At 35.0% G+C, this 15,217-nt stretch overlaps 1 protein-coding gene across 2 annotated transcripts in view; it reads left to right on the top strand.

Moving 5' to 3' along the window:
- Positions 1-2,234: 2,234 nt before the first annotated feature.
- Positions 2,235-15,217, top strand: part of kank1a (KN motif and ankyrin repeat domains 1a) — a 98,239-nt gene continuing 85,256 nt past the window's right edge. Inside the window, exon 1 of one of the 2 annotated variants that reach the window (NM_001365257.2) lies at positions 2,235-2,363. The gene's annotated coding sequence lies outside the window, so the exon portion shown is untranslated. The remainder of the gene's footprint in view (positions 2,364-15,217) is intronic. The other variant, XM_087252870.1, reaches the window with a different exon arrangement.

Here is a 15,217-nt window from a genome sequence, read left to right on the forward strand (position 1 = left end):
AACACAAGAGATTCAACAATTACTGAGTTATAGGCCTACTTCAGGAATATATAGGCAAAGCATTTCACCAATGTGTGTGTGTGTGTGTGTGTGCGTGCGTGCGTGCGTGTGTGCGCGCGCGTGTGTTCAGGATTTTGTGTATTCTGGTTCCATACTAAACTACCTACAGTAACCACTAGAGGTCAGCCCAGATCAAGTGTTTTCAACCTTCGACTTTTTATACATTTTAACACTAACTGCATTTGTAACATACATATATTTTCATTATTTACTATATATTAGTAAAAGCGTCATAGATCATCATCAGTTAGAAATAATTATTTTGAAAATGTACATAATATGCAGTTTGTATTTTAAATTTGTACATTGAAATGAAATAATCTAATTTCTAATAATTAAACTGGTTAAATAAAGAACAATAAAATTCAAAGCTGAACAAAGCACCAATCAATAAATAGGTGCTTTGATAAATGTCCACTTTGCAACAAGCAGGATGTTTGTTTGTTTATTTGTTTGTTTGTTTTTGTGAAGAGTTACTAGTTCTGCATAACCTTTTACAAACACCTACATTGCTGATGTTTGACTTTGAAATCCCTTCCTGATAATAGCTTATGCTGTATATGCGGTCTCATCATGTACAATTTAATTCTAGAAACTGTTCTGGAGAAGGCTGCATGGTGGCGCAGTGGGTGGCATGTTCGCCTTACAGCAAGAAGGTCGCTGGTTCGGCTGCCTTTCTGTGTGGAGTTTGCATGTTCTCTCTGTGTTCGCGTGGGTTTTCTCTGGGTGCAGATTTCCCTCACAAAGCCAAAAACATTTGGTATAGGTGAACTGGGTAGGCTAAAATTGTCCATAGTGTATGTGTGTGAATGAGTGTGTATGGATGTTTTCCAGTGATGGGTTGCAGCTGGAAGGGCATATGCTGTTTAAAAAAAATTGCTGGATAAGTTGGTGATTCATTCCACTGTGGTGACCCCTGATTAATAAAGGGACTAAGCCTAAAAGAAAATGAATGAATGTTCTGGTGTATTTAGTATTCTGTGAACACATCCCAGCCCAACCCTAAATACAAATCACATATCAAACTTGAAAAACAGAATCATGTCAATGTGTCATTTTTTTAAAAGAACTTTGTCATGCAAAGTAGCCCAGTACAAATTATTCAAATTGCATGTCAATTCTATTTTTTTTCCAGTTCTTTTTTCCTATAGCGCTTTTTACAGAGTAGATTGTATTAAAGCATCAGTCAACCATGACACTGTCTATAAATCCTCATAAAAGGTACTGTCTGGTCCCTTGTCTAGCTCCATTCAAAATACTTGAAAATCCTTATAATTATCAGAAGAGCTCTATGAGTGAGTTTTCAGAAGGTATACATTTATTTCTAATTAATCTTCATATGATAGATCAAGGGTACACACTGAAAGAAATTGACTAATTGGATTTACTAAATTTTTTAAAGGTAAGTAGTTGCCAACAATTTGGATGGGCTGAATTTAAACAAACAAGTTAAGATGAACATTACTAAATTTAATTTGTTTAAATTCAGCTCAAAATTGTTTGCAACCATTTACCTTAAAATAATTTAGTAAAAAAAAAGTTTTTTTCAGTGTAGAACAATACCTAAAAAAGTATACCTTATGCGTTTGTACTAATATGTACATTGAGGCACCCATTTAGGTACACATGTGTAAACCTTTTGATAAGGTACCACCCTAGAGACAGCTCATGAACCTTTTCTGAGTGTAGAAATGTAAGAAACAGAAATGAGACTGTTTACATTAATATCTTGGATTGCATTAAAGACTTTTTGTAAAATGTTCATGTCTATTGTTTTTCTCACTTCAGTGAAATGTAAAAGCACCCACTTAAAAATTGTGATTTTCTTAAATTGTTAGTTAAAATGTAAAAAAGACTTAAGATGTTAATGTAAAAAAAGACTTCCTAAGTCTTAGAAAGTCTTAAAACAGTTTTTATTACATTGAAATACGCTGAAATATTGATATTTTAATAATTTAAGTGGAATAAAAACATTGTCCTGACATTTTGATCATATATATTTTTACAGATAACAGGTATTTTACTCTACTAAATCGTTTAATTCAAACGTATAAAAGTCGGGTGACTCTGCTGCTCTAGTAAGCCTCTAGTAAGAGGAGCAGAGCACCTGCCTTTGTGTACTCAGTTATGTGGACGTCACGTTCCCACGTCAGGGAACATGTATTGTGCGCTCCGCTCGGGTCAGTGCAGCGCGGTCCCGCTCTTGTGCGCATGAGCGAAGAAGAGGACACTTTCACCGGGACTTTTACAAAGGCAGCGGAGGGACAGGAGAGGACAATATAAACAAACTTCTTTGGGAAAAGGTAATTCATTGTTCTTTTTTTTAAGAAGCCGCTGACCGCATGTTTATAAACTAGACTTTATATCACTCACTCACTCACTCACTTCAGTGCGCGTGCGAAACCTGATCCTGCATCTACAGCAGGTCTGCAAACACTTGCGGCTTTCTGTGGAATATGTTAGAGCGATACATTTTGTTTTAGATTATATTAACGATAACTAATTGTGGAAATCGTATAAAAAATAAGTTTTTGTTGTTGTTTTTGCTGAAGGACAAGCGTAATAAATGCTGTGGAGGAGTGAAGGTGATTGTTCGCACGACTCTTGTTACTTGCCTCGAAGCAAAGATAAGAGATTACAATATAATTTTAATGGTTAACAGGGTCAAATCTTTGTGGGTAGAGACGTTAGCTTTTCCTTCAGGTGTTGTGTGTTTAGACTCGGAGCTTTGTGTAATTGTAAGTGCACCTTTTCGATAGAAATGTTTGATGCTTTTTTTAAAACTGAATGTGTTTGGAGGCGTACGTGTGATCTTTTATTTTTGTGACACTCCTATATTTAATCTCTATATTGTTCTGTTTTATTTCTGTTTTGAGTAAAATTGAGGTTGTCTCTTAAATAGTTTGGCGTTTGGTTTGAAGTTCTTATAACACTTACTTTTAGGAGAGCATGACTAACAGCATGTTTTAAAGTCGTTTATTGTCTTGTGATACGTTATTAAATATGTTTGTCTGTTATAAATTAAAGAAGTTTAAAAATCTACAACTCACCCCAAACAATATTAATGAAAGACTCTGACAGGACTTGTGCTGCACAGTCACCAATTTCCAAATGTATGTAAGTGTAAAACATTTATTTGCCATAAAATGTAGCTTTAAATTCTGATATGGACACCTCAGTCACTTCAGTCATGTGTGCAAATGTAATATTTCCATATATTTACTTATTTCTTTTTGGCTCTTACAGTTGTCCACAGTGTCTTTTAATAGAAAGAAATAGCCTCATATACATAATGTCCAGCTAATTTAAAAATTCTTCAGATGTAGTTACAGTCCTCTGGCCAGTTAGCGGGAAGTAATTATGCCGGTTTGCCTTCCTGTGAAGATTTCTGAAAGTATGAACTGATTTTCATGATAGCACCAGTGTAAACTTTTGATATCTCAGAGCTCTTTGGTTGAGGTTTAAATCGTTGAACAGTCAAATATTGAAATCCACATCATTTAAAGCATTATATGGGAATATGCTTTTAGTAGTTGCACTATAAAATTGTGCTTTGTAATTTTAAGATATGCTGATATATATTAGGTGTGTAAAAAGGTAATGTGTAATTAAAAGATAACCTGATGAATCAGAGTCCATCATTAAAAATGAGTTCACAATAAAATGTGGCGATAAAGTGTAGACAGTGAATACAAACAAGGAAAAAATAATAATTCACTAAACAAAATGTATTCATTTTTTTAACCTGTAAAGTTTTTAGCACTGCGATTTGTTACCTACAGTTATTGCTGGGCAATATAGCAAAAATGCAATCTCGATTATTATTTTCCATACTGAATGATAGCAACATATATTTCGATATATGTTGTTAATGCTTCCAGATGCTTCCAGATTAAAAAAAGTACCCCACAAAAATTAGTTTCCATTAAATGACATAACAAATTTCCGGCCAATACATTTTCGGTGGCTGAAAATTTGATCATCTCGAAAGTTCAATACATCTTCAATCTCTACATCTTAGTGGCCAAAAATGTAATATCAACTCACTTTTAGATTTCCATTGTTGCCTATTTCTGCTGTGCAATTTGCTCTTAGATATAGAGAGATATAGAGTAAAAAAGCATATTGGTATTGACATAAATTTTATTGTAATTCAATATAATATCCTTTATCTGCCCTGCCTACAGTGTAGTTTTATAAAACAAAAGTCGTACAGAGGGTTTAGAGCCAAAAACTGACCTTTAACTTGTTCATTGTGTGTGCAGTGTTGGCATGCTCATTCTTCCAGGTTGGCACTTGGCATCATTGCCATGTACAGTCTATGAGACTCTCACAAAGACATTATTATGCTCTAGTGAAAGGGATTTTCAGCGACCTACAATATTATTATCATCATCAGAAATGAATCCTCTGTTTGGCGTGTCTGAAACAACGGAGCCCTTTCCCCTTTCAAATATCACTTATTGGATGCCTTAGTCCATCATTTCAACAGCAGACAATTATTTAAAAATTCTTCCTTGTTGGATCCTATTCTAGTTGCACTGCTCAAGAAGTTGGTGGCCTCTAAAACTAGAGATGATATATTTTGTAAGGGCTAATCCAGAGGAAAATTGGCACAACCACAGGGTGTCGACTGTGTGCGGTTCTGCATCCGAGGCTATGAATGGAAGAAGGCTTTGTGATGCCGAGACATCTTTTGGAGGTAGTCCCAGTTATTTAAAGAGAGAACTGTTCAAGATGAAAGTCTTCTAAAGCCTCTTTTCACCAATGACATAATGAAAGAGCATATTATAGAACGTGAGATCCCTGTCTGCCTTTATGCTGGCTTTCCAGAGGGATTCTTAATGTTAAAAGCAAGGTGGCCCGAAGTTTTCTTTGAAGCCGACTGCTGTTCACGGGAGGCAATGTGGCCATTTCAAATGAGAAGAGCTTTGAATGTGCATACAGGACAATAGTATGTACTTCCTGTCCATGTGAATAGAGCGCAAGGTTGTCAGTTTGAAAATAATAAGAGGGTACTATACACATTGTTTCCCACATTAAATATTTATCATGTTGTATTGACATGCACTTCTTTGCAACAACCATCCTCTGATAGAAAGGAAATGGCTCCAATTAAAAGAGATGTACCCAAAAATTATCACTCGCCTTTATGCTTAAACCCGATTGATTTCCAGTCTAAACCAGAGATGGCCAAACTAGGGCCAGTGAGCCAAATTTGGCCCATGATAACCTTTGATTTGTCCCACCATCCCATCTGGGAATAAAACCTTTTGTTTTATTTTTAAAAACTGAAATTAAATGTTTCAATTAAATGGTGTAAATTAATCTGATTTAGCTTAAATGCACATACTGTCACCCGAAAGATAGAGGACAAATCAAGTCAAAGGCAGATTTTGCTTGACTAGTGTATTCAGCATTGAACTTCACTGTGTTATACATGTGATTGTTCATGTTTTTATTGCAATAAGTTATCAGTTAATGTGATTTAAAGTAAGGTTTTCTAATTAATTTGGAAATAACCCATGGCAGCTTTAATGTAAAATAGTTTGGTATATTTATCTTCAGCCCGCGGCTCTCAATGATATTTGGTTTTTGGCCCTTTATATGAAAAAGTTTGGGCACCCCTGGTCTAAACAATGCTAGATTGTCGTGACCCAGCCTTTGGTCAAATATACTCATCTGTTGGGTTTGAAAAGGGTCATTTTAAATTTAATTGAAAAAATGAACCAAATGATTGTTCTGTCAATATTTTACCAAACATTGGGTTACAACAACTCACAAAAAAAAAAAAAAAACTATTTGGTGCACTGATGGTTAGACTTTCTTCAACATCTGTTGTTTGTGTGTATGTGTTTGACAGTAAAATAGAAATACAAAAATTCCAGCATGGAAGTGTGCTATACACTTTTAAAATGCTTGCATTGTTTTAACCCAAGATTGAGTTAAATTTGTTCAAGCTTAACTGTTAGGTTTAAATGTGTGCTGTACACTTTAAAAATGCTTGGATTGTTTTAACCCAAAATTGATTCAAATATAGACATACTCACCTGTTGGGTTTAAAAGTGTGATGTACACTTTAAAAATGCTTGGGATGCTTTAACCCAACATTGGATCATATATGGACAAACGATTTAAAAGTGTGCTTTACACTTTTAAAATGTTTTGGTTGTTTTAACCCAACACTGGATCAAATATGGACAAACTCAACTGTTGGGTTAAAAAGTGCCGTTTTAAATTTAACTGAAAAAAATTAGTTAAATGTTGGATTGTCAACATTTGACCCAACATTGGGTTACATCAGCGCAACATTTTAGACTCTATCCATCTATTTTTTCTGTGTATGTCTCGACAATAAAATAGAAATAAAAAATTTCATTATGGAAGTGTGCTGTCTACTTAAAGTTTGGATTGTTTTAACCCAACATTTGGTCAAATATATATATAAAGTCCACTTAAATTTAATTGAAAAACCCATCTCAATATTTGGTTTGTCTAAATTTGACTCTAAATTGAGTTAAAGTAACTTAACATTTTTAAAAAGAGTGTTTAGTTGTGTACGTTCAGGCCTTTGTGGACATATGGCAGAAGCCTCCTCAATTTGCACCTCACTGAGAAAGCTTTGCACATGGGGATCAAAGCTCAGTTCATGGTGAAGGGAACTGTCACCTACATCTCTCTCCCTCTCAGGCTGTAAAATCCACACTGCCGCTGCCGCCTGTTTATACAGAGGAAATTACTTCCACTTTGCTGCTTGGTTAGAACTGTTTGCGAATCTAATCTACCCCCCTTTACCATCACTCCAAGCCATCCAAACTTCTAGCATAGAGGACCTCTCACTTTATTGTGGATGGCTTTCTAGAACTACTTCTGGTAGGGAAAAATAGGGTTTTGTTATTTTGTGTCATTACTTATTCTGTCAATATACACTATTGTTTAAAAGTTTAGTGTTTGTTAGGAGTCTCTCATGCCTTTTATTGATTAAACATAAATTATGTGTATTATTAATAGTACATAAATGTGCTATTGTGAAATCTTCTATTTTATTTTACTACTAAAATATTACATTTACTTTAGAAGTCAAATTCGCTAATGAAGAAACTTTTTATATAAAAAAATATAGTTTTTTCATAATGGCAGTTTCCAACCACCTATTTTCATGGACATTTTTTTAAAAGATTTAATTATCAGATTTTTGTGACAGTTAACAAACAAAAGTAAAAGACAAAATAATAGTACAAATAAAATATATGTCGATCACAGTACAAAATTGATCATCAAAAATAAAAACAAGCCACACTATAACCCTAATATTGTGCGACACACAGTATATGATGTGCATAAACAATATATTGTGTGCATTCGTTTTACAAATTAAGCATATAAACAGGACAGTACCGAAAGTTGAGGTTGGCAGCATGGTGTATTAGGTAAAATAAATAATGATAATAAAATAAAAGAACAATTTAAAAGAGGGAGAAAAGGGAAAATATAATAAAGAGAATAGGCTGGGTGGTGGCACGTTCTTTAAACTTGTGGTATTTATGTCAAGAAACAGTTGTATGCTTGTGCTATATCAGCAGTAATACTTGACGTTGAGGTACAGACTAAAAGTGCAAGATGGGCAACCTCATGCACATTTTTGAATAGACATAAAATATCTAATTCAATAATTAAGATGCATTTAAATTCTCAAAAATGTGCATTAAAAAAAAGCTTTTGTGTATGTCTTATCAGTTAAAACACATTTTACTGGTTCCCATCATTCTTTAGAATATCTGGTAGAGGAAAGAACCAGATAGGAACAGAGGAAAGACATTCATAAAAATTTAGAACCACTTTAGTGTGAGGAAATTAGTTCATTTTTGGGTAAACTCCCTTTACATAAATTTGAGTAACTGTGTGCTATTAAAAACAAAAACAAAGTGATAACAATATTGGTCAACTTGCTATTTTCTAGTGATTCCTCCTTTAGAGTAAAAGCTGCTTATTATCTCTAAAAAATACAGCACATTATTCTTTATGACTTCCTGATGGAAAATAAGAGTCGTTTGTGTTCTGAATGCAAATAGCCTTCATTTCCGTGCAGAGTTTTAATCACCTGCATTTAATGCCTAATCAACTTCATGCATGTTATTTCACTTGAAAGAACGGGATGTCATTTTGAAATCAATTAAGTCATCTTTTGTCTGTGGAAGTCAGAAATAATCTGTGGAAATGTTGTTATTATAATGCACTGCCCTTTGTTTTGTTAGTCTGCAAGAGGCATATAGTTGAGGAAGAAACTTTGGTACAAGGCAATTAAAGTCAAGAGGCAGGAGGTCCAGATCTTTTGTTGTTGTTAAATGGTTGTATTCAATCAGGGAGCATCGCACTGATATGTTGGACCGTGTTCAAGACACTCTTGCTGACTAGAAGTGAAACAAACTCCAAAAAATACTTTTTTGTTTAGGATGCTGTCTAGACGTTCATGTTTACATAGTACTTAAGAATTAATTATCTAGACAAGTCCTGTGGCAACTTCCTCTTCTAATTTCCCCTTATTAATTAAATGCCATGTTGCATTGTTTACAAAAATAAGTGAAATAGACATTGACCATTTTAAGCTTTGATTTATTTTGTTCTAATTTAAGTGTTACTGTAAGTGAATAAAAATAGTAAATAGTAAAACTTTGTTTTGGTACACCTCCCCACACATTTTTTAAATATTTTTTAAATAAAACGTTTCTTCATTAACAAATTAGACTTCTAAAGTAAATTAAACATTTTAGTAAAATAAATAATAAGATTTCACATTTTTTTTATGTCAGTTTAATCAATAAAAATCATGAGAGACTTCTTACCGACACTAAACATTTGAACAATAGTATATATTGACAAGAACTAAGTAAAGACACAAAATAACAAAACCCTATTTTTCAATACCTATTACTGTATACAATATTAGAGTGTTTGGGCAGTGATAAAGGTTGGTTGTCTTTCGGCACCACCTTTCAATCTGATGGCACTGTATGCTTTATAAACAGACATACTCTGCTTGCCTTCTATTACTTAAACATGCCACTGGAACAAAAAATATATACAATGTAATCACACAGAAATGTGTAACTTTTTGATTCAGTGGCTAATTCATATCAATTTATATGATCGCATTCATACATTTTAGCATCCTCTAATGCTGTATCCATAATAAATAAATTTGTAAAAATTAGCCACTTTTTTGACAATACGTCAAATAGTCAAATTTCTTTGTGAGATCGGGATGAATAATAATTTTGAATAAAGTTAGATAGGGTTTTAAGCAAATTACAAAAGTGTTCACAGTAAGCTGTTTTTACAATATTATTATGACATAAGTCATAAAAAGCACACATTTTTTTGAGTATTTGAGTCAGTGTTCATTTGGTCTATTAAAACAAGGGCTAAATTTGGCCTGTGCCTTGAAACTAACAGAAACTTGACAGGTCTGCTGTGCTGCACCAGTAACGTGACTGATAATGGTAAATGAGCTTGCTTTGAATCACTCATCTGATGATTGAACATCATATGGCACATTCTACCAGAAGCGTAAATTATCTGTCCCTGAAATAAAATAAGTACAGAAAATAAAAAGTGTTTAATCGCAAAAATTCCTAAAATGGACTGATGGTTGACTTCTGTGAGTTGTTCTGTAAAGGAATATGTCATTAATTTGTTCTCAGATTATTGTTCTTTATTTAAAACACTTTACAAATGTACAAACCCTGCCATTGTCCTTGTCCTTAGCCCAATCAAACCTACAGCTTTAATAGTTTTGTTATACTAAACTGTTATTTAGAAGAAAAAAACATCAGAAATAGCAAGTTTAAGTTGTTATAATACCCATCAATTGGTTAAAAACATGAAATTAAAATCAAATTGTACAAATAAATACTACAAATTTTCAATACAAATAAATTTACAATTGCCCCTATGTTTCTGTCAGTCCTTTTACATTCGGATTAAATTTAACATAAAACGCGTGCTACACACCTTTAAGGCTATGATTCGAAAGTGGTATCATTTGACATAGGGGAAGCTGACAGTGATCGATGTGTGCTATCATTGAATTGTATGAATTTTTTTTTTTTTTTTTTTGAGGATGACAAGCTTAAGTCAGGCCCTGTCACATTTTTTTAGGAGTGAAAATGTACATTTCAGGTAGAATGTTCTATATAGCTGATTGATAGCACATAGCATATATAGCTATATATGAAGATAGCTGTTGAAAAAACTAAAAGGTAAAGACTAAAACAGGGGTCATCAATCTCGGTCCTGGAGGGCCGGTGTCCCCGCAGGGTTTAGCTCCAACTTGTTTCAACACACCTGCCTGAATGTTTCAAGTATATCTGGTAAGACCTTGATTAGCTTGTTCAGGTGTGTTTGATTAGGGTTGGAGCTAACATCTACAGGACACCGGCCCTTCAGGAACAAGTTTGGTGACCCCTGGACTAAAATGTAGTCAAAAAGATAATACATTCATTATGATCCACTTAAAAAAATCCAGAAAGATTTGTGACGCATTCTGAAAATTTAAGAAATGATTCATGAATCGCACTGCATCAATTTATTGTGCCAGCCCTAGTGTTTTCAATAGAAGTAATTGTACTGAAGATGTTTTTGATTGCATGCTTAAAGCTATGTTTTGCCAGATTTTAATAGGTCTAAAAATGTGGTTAAAAAGCTTCTGAACAGAATCTAACTCTTTTGACCGGAAGTACACAAAACTTTTCTAAATAAGACCAAGATGAAGGAAAAACACATTGATGATGAATCAAACCCATTTAACACAAATCGATTGTTTGGGCTGGCAGTCACTACATGGTTAGCTTTGTGTCACAGGCTCAGACTGCTTTGTAAAACTTGTCCTTCCCTTTGTAACCCAGAATGGGCAGATTGAATGACATCCTGCATTCTGACGCTCAGTCCAAAACACTGGATTAAGAGGAACACCTGGTCATTTGACGATCCTTTTATTTACCTAGAAGCATTCCAGTAAAACGAAGAAACAAAGGATCAGGTTTACTTCATCTCTGGGAGCTCTCAGCAGTTTAGGGTCATTGTCCTGAGACGCTGTGGCTGCCTAACACAGTGACTTTATTGTAGTCTGTTTTAGAGTTGGAATTGATTTTATATGAGTTGGAGAAACACAAAAAATATCCATCTAAATGCTCATGGGTAAATATGAATGTTGCCTTTATCAATATAACAACACAACATTGCCAGTTTTTCATCCATGTCAAGTTCATTGTTTATCATGTATCTACAATTTATCCCAAAATGTTGCCATTTTCATTGCCTAATATCAGAACTTTTAAACCTTTCAGTGGTCATTGTGCTGAGTGAAGTTATTTTTTTGTCTGCTAGCTGTATTTATGATGTTTGAAAACAAGGCTGTTGTAAACAACACCTGAAAATGAGACTCTACGAAAACGATGTAATTTGTGTGCAAGGTATGTGTTTAGAGTAGTTAGGAAATGTAGTAATCCTGGAGTAGGAATGCAACAATTCTAGATATTAGTTGTGTGATTTATAGTCTGAGGATTAATCACGGATATCACAATTATTATGCTTTCCTTAATTTCAAAACACTTCTCATTTAGTAAATCACATGAAAACTCTTTATATTTTAAAGTGTTATTTATTGCGACTCAGCTCAATAGTAAATAATCCAAATCTCTTTAAACTTAAAAATAAATGAAAAACAAAATGATGTTTGGCTTTTAAACAAAAGAATTAATTGGAGTAAAAAAAATGTATATTCCATACAAAGTATGAAGCTGTTTGGTCCAGTTCTTGTCACGTGACTCGCATCGTGCAAGCCTTGGCTTCGCGCAAGCCATGCACCTTCAAAAAATGTGATATGTGAACTAGGGCTGTATGATATGGGCAAAAGAATCCTATCACGATTTCATAAAATTTCAACAATTTCAATTTTAACCACAATTTTGTCTCAGACAGACTGAATCTGTGTTTACATTGTGAATCTGAAACTTATTTCAAAAGAAAAACAGTTAGATCTTTATCAAACCCTGTAACATGTCTCTAAAACACACATAAAATAAATCTAGTGAAGCTGTAACAAATTTTCTCTAGAGCAGTCCTGTGGCAAAACGAATGTGTCTAACTCAAGTGAGGCTCAGATGTTCTCTTTGACCAAGTATCAGAAGTAGTTGCGTGTGTGTTCACAGATTTGTTTTGTCATTAATTAATCATAGACCTATTTGTGACGCTGCTATGAAACAGACTGTTCGCATATCATATCTTTTGCACGCACAAGTCCATTAATTCCAATGGTGGCGTGCGGATTGCGTGCACATATTGAGAGCGGCACGGACACGTATTCCAGGTGCACCCAGCTTAAAACATCTCTTTTCAGATAAACTTTAATTGTAACTTTTCAGAATGCCGCACTGCCAGTCACGTAACAAGAACTTACTGATCAGCTTCTTACTTTGTATGGAATATAGACATTTCTCATGTCCAAATTGCGATGTTGAAACGATTTCAATTAATTGCACAGCCCTATTGTGATTGGTCTTTAATTAATAGCCTCAGCCATAGTTAATTCTACGTGTGTACGTGTGCGTGTATATTAGCCTCAGTGTACAAGCTCAGAACTTTAAACTAGTGCACAGTTGGCATAACTTTATTTAGTTGCAGCGGTTTTGTTCCGTGCAGAAATGTGGTGTTGAAGCCTTTACGTTTAATAAACCGTGTCAAATTAAAGTGCGGTTAACAGTGAAATCGGTTAATTGTTGCATCCGTATCCTGGAGTACATGGTAGTCTTGTTGTTGGTCTAGAGCAGTGGTGGCCAAACTCAGTCCTGGAGGGCGGATGTCCTGCAGAGTTTAGCTCTAACTTGCTTCAATACACCTGCCAGAAGCTTTGTAGAATACCTGGTAAAAGCTTGATTAGTTGGTCACCTGCAGGACACTTGCCCTCGAGGAATGAGTTTCTGCATCTTTTTTCTATAGTTTTCTACAGCTTCATCAACAAAATGTGGATTTTCTGCACATTGCAACCAGAAGCATAGAACATTTTACACACACAGCAAATTCTACATAAACAGCAGCACCAAGCTGCTGATGGCACATTGTCACTTCCCTACAAGGTGACTGATCCAAATACTGGTGTAGCTTAATGGTGATGTTTTGGACACAGGTCATTTTAAAAATGTGTCACAAATGTTTAACCTTTTAAAAAGGCAAGTGAAAAACGCTTCCATTTCGGGCTACATCATTGTCATTTAAATGTAGCCCGAGGGATGCTTCTTCAGAAACATCTGCTGGAATTAAGGCTTGTAGGTGCCATGTTCTCTTCATCTTTAAAGATCTGGCTGTCTCTTGATGTTCGTGTTATTTTTAAAGATCTGACTACCAGATTAGCCAGATCCTTAAAATGAAGAGAACATCAAGAGACACCATAGTCTCTTCATTTTAAAGATCTGGCAGTCTATCTTCACCTTTGAATCCAAAAAATGGCCCCAGGATGCTGTGACTGAAAGTGACAGATTGAAACAATCAGTGGCCCTTATTATTTCATATATGCATGCATAAAACCGATAATAGCATTATACAGTTATTCAGATATGATCAAGGAGATCTCAGCAGTTTTTTACATATGTAAAATGATCAAATAAACAAAGTTGTACGAAAGTGAGCAGGTGACAAGAGAAACTGAGCAAAGATGCAGCTGGGCTTAATGTGTGCAGAGAAAAAACTCTTACACTTGCAATGTGGCAGTTGTTTGACAGAGGTCTTTTTGTTCCGTTTGACGTATGACAGACCCATATTTGCTAGCGGCATTTTTATAAATATCATGATTAACTCTTCACATGACATAGGTCAAATAGATTTCCATCTTACAGTAAGCAATAAGCTGTCATCCTTTTGTATCATTCATTTTCCTTAGTCCTTTTATTGATCAGGGGTCGCCACAGCGGAATGAACCACCAACTTATCCAGCATATGTTTTACGCAGCTGATGCCCTTCCTGCTGCAACCCAGTACTGGGAAACACCCATACACAGTCATTCACGCACATACACTACGGTCAATTTAGTTTATTCAATTCCCCTATTGCACATGTGTTTGGACTGGGGGGGAAACTGAAGCACCCGGGGGAAACCCACATGAACTCCACACAGAAATGCCAACTGACCCAGCTGGGACTTGAACCAGCGACCTTCTTGCTGTAAGGCAAAAGTGCTAACCACTGAACCACCATGCTGCCCTTCCAAGTGTGTTACACAATATATTCAAATGTATTGCTTGATGAGCCCTGCTCGTATTGGCAGTTTTGATGTTGCTGAAATGTACAGTCACAACAAAGAATTGTGAATTTGGCCATCAATGTTTTATAACAGGATTCCTATCTCTCACTGGTGGATTGACTGAAGTGAGGAAAAGATAATGTCTCTAAATTTCAGCTCTCAGTGGAATGCTTGGGTAGCGTTGATGAATACTGAGCTGGTTTTGGGCAGGAACAGGCAGGTCTAAGGAACGCTGGTCTTTACTGATGAAAGGTAAATGCTAAGTAGTTCTTGGTTTGTGATATTTTTGTAAACGGTTCAAATAAGTGCCCAGCATATGAGGAAATCTGCATCTTTTGAGATGTTTTTTTAGATACTTTTTGACTAGTCATGCTGGAATTTCGTAGTTGTTTACTATGGACAAACATCCAATCTGCAGTTAGATCACATGTATACTGCAAGCCCAAAAAGAAAAGGTTGTAGGTCAAGGTTTGGCTGGTTAGCATGACCTATTAAGCAGTTGCTGGTACATAGCTACATTTCTGTAAAACAATATTGTCTTCACGTATGGCCTTTGAAATATAATTTTGTTTTGACAATGTACAAATGGATGGTGAGCTATCTATTTAGTTTCTAATTGTGGATGCAGTGATGGCAGAATTCATATTGCATAAGATGAGCAACTGCCATTGAGTAAGATCTGCAACTTGAGTTGTGAGTTTCCTAAGGTATTATTGACATTCTTGATTACTAAGTAGCAAATGAGCCATTATTTAGGCAGTGTGTGTATGTAAACTAATGTAGTTAACCTCCCACATTTGACTGTCTCTGTTGTTGCAAACTGACAGTGAGGTTGGTTGACTGACCACTGATCTCAGGTTTCA

The sequence above is a fragment of the Danio rerio genome, chromosome 5 (assembly GCF_052040795.2).
Source record: "Danio rerio strain M-AB ecotype USA chromosome 5, GRCz13ab, whole genome shotgun sequence".
NCBI lineage: Eukaryota > Metazoa > Chordata > Actinopteri > Cypriniformes > Danionidae > Danio > Danio rerio.